This window comes from Carassius auratus, chromosome 13 (assembly GCF_003368295.1).
Source record: "Carassius auratus strain Wakin chromosome 13, ASM336829v1, whole genome shotgun sequence".
In the NCBI taxonomy this organism is placed as follows: domain Eukaryota; kingdom Metazoa; phylum Chordata; class Actinopteri; order Cypriniformes; family Cyprinidae; genus Carassius; species Carassius auratus.
Window position 1 is genome coordinate 18,904,525 of NC_039255.1, and position 10,736 is coordinate 18,915,260.

At 36.6% G+C, this 10,736-nt stretch overlaps 1 pseudogene; it reads right to left on the bottom strand.

The window, feature by feature from the left end:
- Positions 1-753: 753 nt before the first annotated feature.
- LOC113113280 (molybdenum cofactor sulfurase-like) lies at positions 754-6,419 on the bottom strand (annotated as a pseudogene).
- Positions 6,420-10,736: the final 4,317 nt, after the last annotated feature.

A 10,736-nucleotide genomic window follows, 5' to 3' on the forward strand; every position in this document is an offset into this window, starting at 1 on the left:
TTTTTAAGTCTCCAAATTATTTTGGTACAATATCTAAAAAGCTGTCAAATAATAAGAACAAAAAATAAGATAAATATAATTTATTATAATGTTTTGTATACTCTTGTTTGATAAGGCTGTTTTTGTGATTTTATCCTGTCGGGAAATTTTTCAATGTGTGTGTGTGTATACGAAGTGGCTAACCTGAACTACAAACATAATGAAGTAAAAAAGCCGAGAACTTTTTCCACAATATGACTCCAGAATTTCACAATAGCACATCAATTCACTTTTAGAGCCTGTGATGCAAGATTTATTTCACTATCATGGTTTAACTTATTATTAGTTAAAATAATGACTACATTTTGACAGACCACATTCATGCATGATAATTACATTGAGGAAATGTTCCATAAAAGAAAATGTGTACTTCCTCAAATATTCACAGCAGTGATGCAAGGCTAACAGAATCTGATATCTAAGAAAAGGCTATATTTCATAAAATGTGGAAATGGTGGATTTTTTAGCTACTATGCCAAAATACTGTAGAATGTTTACAAGACACAAAAATGTAACATATTTCATATTGAATTAGAAAAAAGCCTAAAGTCTGTTCAAAGTGTATGATATATTTACAGTACATTTACATTCATTTGTTTGTCTAAAATCAAAGAAAATGGCAAAATAATTCTAAGGTTTTTCAGTAGATTCTGATATTCGTGGAATAACACAGGCCCCTATGGATAAGAAGAGGACAGCAGTTGTGTTCTTTGCTTACTGGTGAGCCAAGTAAATACAAAAAGTCACCTAAGAACAAGAGCAGAGGAGAAAAGAAAAGAAAAGTAATTTTTACATTCTGGAAATATAATCTCCATCTTCTTGTAAAAGCAATCAAAGGAAGAAAACATGAATAAGGAGTTTTGTTTCTACAGAACTTTCCACTTTTGCATTCAGAAACAGACCGAAGGGGTCCCTGGGTGCAAGTGGCTGATTTCTGATCAACTCCAATCTCCCAATCACCTTAAACAAAACATCAAGAAAAGGGCATGTGCATTTGTTTAAAACCTGGCTGATTATGACTGTCTATAACATCAGCTGCCCTACTGCTCTACTAACCTTACACTGTGTTTCTCCTATTCTCAATTGAGACCAGCCATCCTTTGGAAATGCCTCCTGTCCTGAGATGACCTGATTTGCCCTAAAACACTGAATGAGCTGCTTCATGTCATGCAGTGTTCCTTCATTCACACTATCATGTCTAACATACCAAATATAACAAAACATGTCAAAATAATGAATATAATATATATGTAGAGTACTGGCTGACATGAAGATGTCATTAAGGTAAATTGCTTGCCATTATAGGGATGTATACAAACAAATGTAATAACTGACATACAGTACAAAGGCAGAGCTACAATAAATAATGTGTATAATTTCCCGATAATGTTGTCTCTTAGCATGCTACGAATACTCTAAAGGTTTCCTACTTTTTCTTGTCGTAAAAATGGCCCATTTGTAAATTCTATGGGTCTGGCTTCCAGTCATATCTGCGTCCACTCCATCCAGCTATTTATAGCTGAACAAAACAGTTCATATGCTGCTTCATATTGAAAGTTGGTGTGTTCTATCATATTATTTTAACGTATTATCTTAACTATGAACACATTGGTTTGTAGTCAAAACAGTTTTACCTTTTACTGCACGTTGTTATTCTCCTCGTTATTTACCTATAGCGGCTAATGAATCCAAAGTCTCACCCATAAGCTTACTTCCATGTTGAAGAAAAAGGTGGCTACCTTAACTAAACTGTCCATTGCTCTGGTGCTGAATTGGTTGATATTGATAGCTCGAGAATCGATTATTTATTATATGCAGGGGAGAAAGTAAGAAAGTGGCGTTCTTTATATATATATATATATATATATATAAAAAAAAGCTCTTCAGAAATAGTTACAAATTTGCATTTGTCAGGGCTCATAGAATCTTATAAAAAATAATCCACATTGCAAACTAAATCCAACCCTGGATATTTTATTCAATTGCCCAAACGTAATATGCCTCAACACCGGCAGTATGCCTTCACTGGCATTTGAAAGGGTCATTTATATTATCATAATATATTCAACATAGTGTCTTCATTTACTCCCCAACCAGGGTTGATTTCCCAGCAACCGCATCAAATGATTGGTGTAAAATCACTGATTTCCATTATTGGATAAGCTACTTAATCACTGATTAAGAAGCACAAGATGTGAAAGGCCTATTACTCGCAGGATACCAGCAATGACATGGAAGCCTTGACGTGACTCCATCACCTTGTGTCTGGTGGAAGGCATACAGAGGCATGATGAGCAGGATGTTCGTGACTGAGTGAATGCACCAGCACACAGGGGTCTTACTCACCCAATATCCATCCACAGACCATATCCACATCTTAGAATTGCAGCTTCTGACATGGTAGCCAACGGACTAAAATTTTCACAGATTAAATAGTGCACATACACTAAACGACTCCGGGGACAGCGGCATCTTTGATTAACCTAAACTATTTGCTACATCACTGCCATAGTTGGACCAAACTGCCCACCCCAATCATTTCCTTTAAATAGAACCCTGAGCCATATTTGCCTAATGGTTTGCCAGCTGATGTATTTTGGATACTATAATTAAAAAGCTAACAATCATCATTGTAATAACAAATTTATTTGTTGCATAAAAACCCTTCAAGTAGCCTAAATGAACACTGGGTGTATTACAGCTTCAGACTGACTTACAGAAGACATACTTAACTAGAAACTTTTGGGGAAACACCTGTTAATGTTAAGACATACATAGCTTAAGGTATAACTTAAGAACGATGTATCATTAAGGTTTCCGGAAACGCACGCCTGGTCATTTTCTTATTAAGAATCTTTACTGACAGAGTCTCAAACATTTCTTTGTTTAAATATTTTATTATCTTTGGCTTTTTTGCCTTTATTGTGATAGGACAGTATGTTGACAGGAAGTGTGTGTGTGTGGGGGGGGGTGATTATTAACATAATCAATCCAAATACAAATGTATTTTACCTTTTGCTCACCCAAATTTCATATCATGCAGGTCATTCAGGTCTTTGTCTTATAAAACGACAAGGTTTTCCTAGAAACTCATAAAGCCTCTCCACAATCCACTGTCTGTACCTTACACCAAAACAGATTCATTTGAAGCTACAGCAATATTCATATTACTGTGGATTAGCTTCAAACACATTAAACTGTTTATACATTTTTAGCTCAACAATGTTTAAATGCACAATGCAATGATATAAAATATATAGAAGATACTCGTGTTTTATCTTCATAACCTGTCACCACAAACTTTGTTTTGGGATGTTCGTAGATCTGAATTTGTTAGACTGGTCTCCAAGGGAACAGTGACTTCCTGCATGCCTGAGACCGGAGAGAATACATTTCTTGACCATTTTATTGGAGAGAATATATTATTTTAGCTTAACACTGAATACATTATAATATATTACTAAAGAATAAATATCATTAATAATCTGAACTTTGACCACATAATGACAGACATGAACAAAAACAAAAACAAAAAAACAAAGCTATTTTTTTCTTGTAAAATAAAAATGTGGTTTGTTTTATAGTATCTTTCACATCCACAAGGGTGCCATGATATCGTCTAATGTCCTTGAACAATGGCACTTCAGCAGTACTTGAAAAGGCCCTTTCTACTAAGTATTTAGGCTCTTAAAAGGTGTATTTTATTTACATAAATCTGATGAGATGTCTGTAGTTGTGTTGTGCTTTGATGCGCTCTGACCTGAGACCTGCAGCTGCAGTGTGTTAGAGGCCAGACAGATGACAGGACGGATGAGACACAGATATGGCTCGCTTTTTTGGCTCAAACAAACTCTTTTTCATTCACAACCATCCACAGATGGTCATACAAAAAACCCTGTGGTCCCAGTGGTCACTCTGTCACCTGCTAGGTCACTCACAACAACAGAATACTTGCCATGAAAACTGGTCAACCTGCTTTTCATTGTCAAAACAGAGAAGGATGACCAAACAGCTTTCTGCAGGATGCACATGATTTGACAGGGTAGATGAAGAGATTTGTTAATTTATGGCTATTGGCATTGTTTTTCTTTCCTTCTTTTGACACACGTCTTCAAATTGTGTTATTCTCTCAGGTGAAGGAGTCCATTCTCATGCCCTAGTAGGCCATTTGGTTTTAATGGTAGTTCATAAGATGCTGCAGACAAAAAAATGCACGCAAAAAAACATTGCATAGTGCATTTAATAGACGCTTTTATTCAGGCTAACATTTTTTACCTAACATGTGTTCCCCGGGAATCGAACCCACAACCTTGCGCTGCTAATGCAATGCTCTACCAATTGAGCCACAGGAACACAAAACACAAAACAATTCACAACAAGTCCTCAAAACTAGAAATATATCCAAAAGACACACGCATGGATCCTGTGGCCTTGAAGGAAACCTTTATTAACAATTATTTCAAAGTCCTTTTATTTATTACATTCAATTTCTGTCTGTCTATCTATCTATCTATCTATCTATCTATCTATCTATCTATCTATCTATCTATCCAATATACTGTTTATAAATATACTTCTTTTAACAGGTTATTAAAATTAATTTGAAGACAACATGGCAGCTTCTGACTTACCTGAGAATACTCTACTGTTCGTTTGACAGTCCAGCAGGTTAAAGTTGAGGATCGCACCCTGTTCAGCAATATTCTTGAAGTCATTATCACAGTAGATCTGTTCCATTGCTATAACACAGACATGAGAAAACAATCTAGGTGTAGCGAGCTAATCCAAATGTGTGAAGCTAAAAGTTCATCATACTGCCTGGTTTTTCTCAAGACTTCAGTGGCCTCATTCCTCACCAGCAATGCTCCGAGTCCAGTCGGGAAGCCGAACATTTTGTAGAAAGATATCGGCACAGAATCAGCGGGATATTGGCTTAGATCCAGAGGTGAGCAGCTTACAAAACAGGCAGCGTCCAGGAGAACAAACCATCGACGTGGTGCTCGCATGCTGGATAGAGCTGCTGAGATTGAATTCGCTTCACATAGCTCAGAGGATACTTTCTGCCTGAGAAGTTACTTTGGGCAGAATAACAGAAAAGATGAGGTGCAGAGCTCTCCTCCTCTCCATTTGTGTGTGTCGGGGGTGTTCTCGCACTTCGTGAGGCAGAAGAGAAACTGTGACATCTCCCTGGAGTGCGGTCACACGGCGAATGCCCACCACAGAGGTGTGGCTGTCAGTGAGGTCGCAGAACTGACTTACCGGCCCCTCATTGGACACGGCCTTCCAGGAGAAAGTGTCCGCCACTACATTCAGAGCTGCAGTACTTTTTGTCATTTTTATAGTTTTTATTTTTATATCTTATACATTTATTTTATATTAATTATTTTAAGATTTATATTTAGCTTGAATTTAATTAATTTTAGTACTTCAGCTTTTTTATTTCATTTAGTTGTCAAAGCAGCTGTGTGTCCAACTCTTTCCTATTTGTATTATATTGCTCTTGGATCAATGTATACTGTATATGCATTATTATTATTAATAATACAATTAAATGACAATACATATTTCTATGCTATGACTCACTGAAAGATCAGATGATGTGAAAGTGCTTACCTGTACCTGACACTTTCCACAGTGTCATGCGTCAGTCTACTGCTGGGATTGTGACTGTGAGGATTGCCTGACAAAGAAAGTATGCTACGATTTAGAGCAAATTGATATTTTTTTATATTATTAAGTTGTGCATTCAACAATGCATATGAAGGAACTCACCATAAACATTCCTAGATATATTAAGATAAAATCCTTTAATCTGAGATGTTGTCCCTGCATGATCAGGTATGTGACACCTTATAAAGAGAAAGGAACCTGTGAACGTCTAGATGTAATTCACACTGGGATCAACAGAGGGCGCTGCCTTCTTTCTAACCACATGACAACAACAATTGAAGATAAATAAACACTTTGTAGCGCAGCGCTACCCACAATCACAACAGTGTTTTTTTGTGTCTAAACCATAATCGGCTATTTGCTAAACAAATATTAGTATGTTGTTAAAGCTTTGCAGATTTTGACAAGTTAATGAAGGTGAAGATGGTTATTGATTTTTATTTTATTTTATTTTTTTACCTTAACCACTTTTACCCGACCTATCAGTTCTCGTTGATCGACGCCTTAACCATAATAGCGCCAGAAACTCTTAAAACGCTCAAAAGTGCATAAGTCCGGGAACTCCTTCAAAGACTGAGTCTCCATCTGTGGAGTCAGACACAAGACAAGACAAGAGCTCCCTCTTTCGCGAATTTATGTTTGTCGTACCGTGTCCAATTGATAGAACCGGCTGAGACTGTCGATTTTTCCCAGGACAAAAAAATAGAGCTTCATTTAAAACCCCATGATGTCTAAAGGACTCGCATACAGAGGGAAGTTACCATTTTCATCAAATATAAAATTATAAATCCAAAAAGTATATACAAAAGTAAAAATTACATTTTTGAAATATATTAAAATAGATAAGTTATTTTAAATTGTAATAATATTTCACAATATTTTTGTTATAATACATCCTCGGTGAACATGAGAGACTTTTTATAGTTTTTTTTACTGACACCAAACTGTGTACTACATATGAGTTTTATTTTTTATTACATTTTCAAAGCCAGTATAATAAAATATTTTTCCTACAGTTCCTCTACATAATTTGAGAGTGTTGTCAGTTAGCCTAACATTATAGTGTAGCAAAAAGTCTACACATGACATTGCTCACTAGTGATGAGACAGTGCTGTTTAGAGACGCAAAGAGGTAATAATAATAATAATAATATATTTATTTTGTATAGCGCCTTTAAAAGTAGCTTTCTCAAAGCACTTTACATACAAGCATAACAGCAAATGAATAAACACAATGTAAGTACAAGAAACTAAACGCATAAAATCAAGTTCATGTAAAAGCAATCCTAAAATAAAATGTTTTAAGAAGAGATTTAAAAGTCACTAATGAATTTGCTTCCCTGATGTCGGCCGGGAGAATATTCCAGAGCTTAGGAGCATAGACAGAGAATGCTCGGTCACCCTACGTATGAAGCCGTGTCTTCGGAACAACCAAAAGACCACTCTGAGAGGAGCGCAGATTGCGACATGGTGTGTAGGGGATTAATAAGTCAGTCAAATACTCAGGTGCCAGATTGTGCAGAGATTTATAGGCCAACATAAGGATTTTAAAATCAATACGGTACCTAACAGGTAGCCAGTGCAGGGACTCCAAGACCGGAGTTATATGGTCCCTGGTCTTGACCCCAGATAGTACTCTAGCAGCTGAATTTTGAAGATATTGCAATTTATCCAGTGATGATTTAGATGCCCCAGCTAGAAGACCATTGCAGTAGTCAATGCGCGAAAAGACAAAAGAGTTAATCAACTTCTCAGCCAACGAAAAGGATAACATAGGATGTAGCCGGGCTATATTTCCGAGGTGATAAAATGATGTCTTAACTGTATTCTGGACAAAAGGCTCAAATGACAGAGTGGCGTCAAATAGGACACCCAAATTTTTTAATTTGGACTTAAACTCCAGTGCAACGCCATCAACAGACAGAGTAGGAGACCCAACCTTTCGCAGTTGATGTGGAGATCCAAGGAGCATGACTTCTGTTTTTGAGCCGTTTAGAGACAGAAAATTATTGGACATCCAAATCTTTATCTCAGCAATACAGTTAGAAAGATGCCCAACGTTCACTTGCTGACCCGGTCTAGTATGGATATAAATCCATACTAGGATCCATACAATTAGGTATCCTAATTCACACAAACTCTCTCTTTCTCTCTGTCTCTGTCTCTCTTGTCTCTTTCTAATAACTTAATTAGTAACTGCATTAGAATGCTAGCAATGGTTCAGGCCTCCATTACCAGCTTTAAAATTATGTTTTGGAGCTAGCAAAAGAGGCATTGGATGAAATGCGGAAGAAATAATCCTACCCCCAATACATTACAATTACATTTAGTCATTTAGCAGACGCTTTTATCCAAAGCGACTTACAAATATGGACAATGGAAGCAATCAAAATCAACAAAAGAGCAATGATACACAAGTGCTTTAACAAGTCTCAGTTAGCTTAACGCAGTACACATAGCAAGGGCTTTTAAATAATATAATAAATAAAAAGAGAACAGATAGACTAGAAAAAGAATAGAGCAGGCTAGTGTTTTTTTAAAGAATAGAATTAGAATAGTGAGTGCTAAAGTTAGAGGGTCAAATAAAGATGGAAGAGATGTCTTGAAGACTGAGTTGGATTGATTTGGGCAGGTGGGAAAATTTAATTTAAAAGTCTGTAAAAGTGACTTTGTGTTTGAGCTTTGTGTGACGTGTATTCTTTTCGGTTCATTAAAAATTCATCTTGCTGACAAGTTCTGGATTAATTGTAAAGGTTTGATAGAACTGGCTGGAAGACCTGCAAAGAGGGCATTGCAATAGTCCAGCCTGGACAGAACAAGAACTTGAACAAGGAGTTGTGCAGCATGTTCCAAAAGAAAGGGCCTGATCTTCTTGATGTTGAATAAAGCAAATCTGCAGGTTCGGACAGTTTTAGCAATGTGGTCTGAGAAAGTCACCTGATCATCAATCATAATTCCAAGGTTTCTGGCAGTTTTTATGGTTGATATGCCTAATTAGACAGAGAAGAGAAGTGGTCCAAGAACTGAGCCCTGAGGTACCCCAGTAGTTAGATGTTGCGACTTGGACACCTCACCTCTCCAAGATATTTTGAAAGACCTATCTGATAGGTAAGACTCAAACTACCGAAGTGTGGTTCCCGAGATGCCCTTTGCCAGTAGGGTTGATAGGAGGATCTGGTGGTTAACTGTGTCAGAAGCAGCGGACAGATCAAGCAGGATAAGTACTGAAGATTTGGAATCCACTTTTGCCAGTTATAGCAGTCTTAGTTGAATGTCCACTTCTGAAGCCAGATTGGTTGCCGTCAAGGAGGTTGTTCTGTGTGAGAAATGCAGAGACTTGGTTGAACACAGCTCGTTGAAGTGTTTTTGCAATGAAAGGAAGAAGGGAAGCTGGTCTATAGTTCTCTAAAAGAGATGGGTTGAGGGTGGGTTTCTTAAGTAATGGAGTTATATGAACCTGTCTAAATGTTTAGGGGGGAAAACACCAGTGTGGAGGGATATGTTAATGATGTGAGTGAGTGCAGATACAACTGCAGGAGAAATGGTTTGAAGGAGATGAGATGGAATAGGATCAAGTGGGCAAGTAGTAGGATGATTAGAAAGGATGAGTTTGGATACTTCTGCCTCAGAGAGTGAAGAGAAGGATGTGAATGAGTGTATGTTTGCTGGTGATATGAGCTTGACTGATTGTGGTCTGGAAAATTGTGCACTGATGTTTTTCATTTTATTAATGAAAAACATGGCGAAGTCATCAGTACTTAGAGTTGATGCAGAAGGAGGACAAAGGAGCGAGGAAAATGTTTTAAAAAGCATACCATAATTTTGTTATGGTAGTATGTCCTTTTAGCAGTGGAGACATTAGCAGAGAAGGAAGAGAAGAGTGACTGTTACACATTAAGGTCAGTAGTATTTTTAGATTTGCGCCACATCCTTTCAGCAGCTCTAAGCTTAGAACGATGTTGGCGTAGAACATCAGATAACCAAGAGGCAGAAGAGGTGGTACGGGCTGGTCTGGAAGACAAGGGGCAAACAGCGTCTAAACAAGATGTAAGAGTGGAGCAGAAAGCACTGTTAGCATCAATAGAGATTCCCTTTAAATATATCATCTGATCGATGTCTTGAGGTGTGGTTACCGTAATATAAGTCGAATAATTGACTACAGACCATTTAATTATTTTGTTATGAAACGGATATTCCTGGTCCTTTATTCTGATTGGTTGAGCGACGTTCGAAGCTGTTGTAATTTACACTACAAACTACTGATCTTTTGTTGATTTTGATTGCTTCTATTGTCCACATTTGTAAGTCACTTTGGATAAAAGTGTCTACGCCTAATGTTAATATATTCTCTATAAGTGCTACAAACATACACCTTTGTTTACTTCTGTGTGTTGTTCGGCAACACTTTGAAACTACCTTGTTTGGTGGAAGAATACTGCTTTTATTTATATCAGTACACTTATTTGCTCTGTTTTATTCTGTGAAACCTTACTACGTAGATGGAATAACCGTTTTATAAAAGCAACAAGCCCCGTGAAACCATGGTTTACAGTGAATTAATAATAGCTAAGGGGGTAACAGCTAACAATAATGTTAGTTGTTAGAAATTCACTGTAAACCACTGCTTCTTGAGGCTTATTGCTTTAACAGTTCTATTAGCAATTTTGGGATTTATATATATATATATATATGTATAGATAGACTCCTTTACCATTGTGAAAACAGTAATCAGTGACTGTTTTAAAATTTGTGTACTATTTATGTATTTTATGTAGTTTTATTAATATTTTGAAGTCGCTTATTAATTGTATATTTTATTTTTGCATTTTTTATTGTGTTTTTACTTTTAATATTTTTAAATAATTGTAATTTATTTTTAGTTTAGTAGTACTAATTTTAGTATTTCAGTACTTTAAAAACTTTTTTGAAGGTAGTTGCCATGGCTTTAGTTCATATCAACATTATAACTTGTTCTTACACTATTTATTAACACATATGCAGGGAGGGAATGGCAATCCACAGAGACA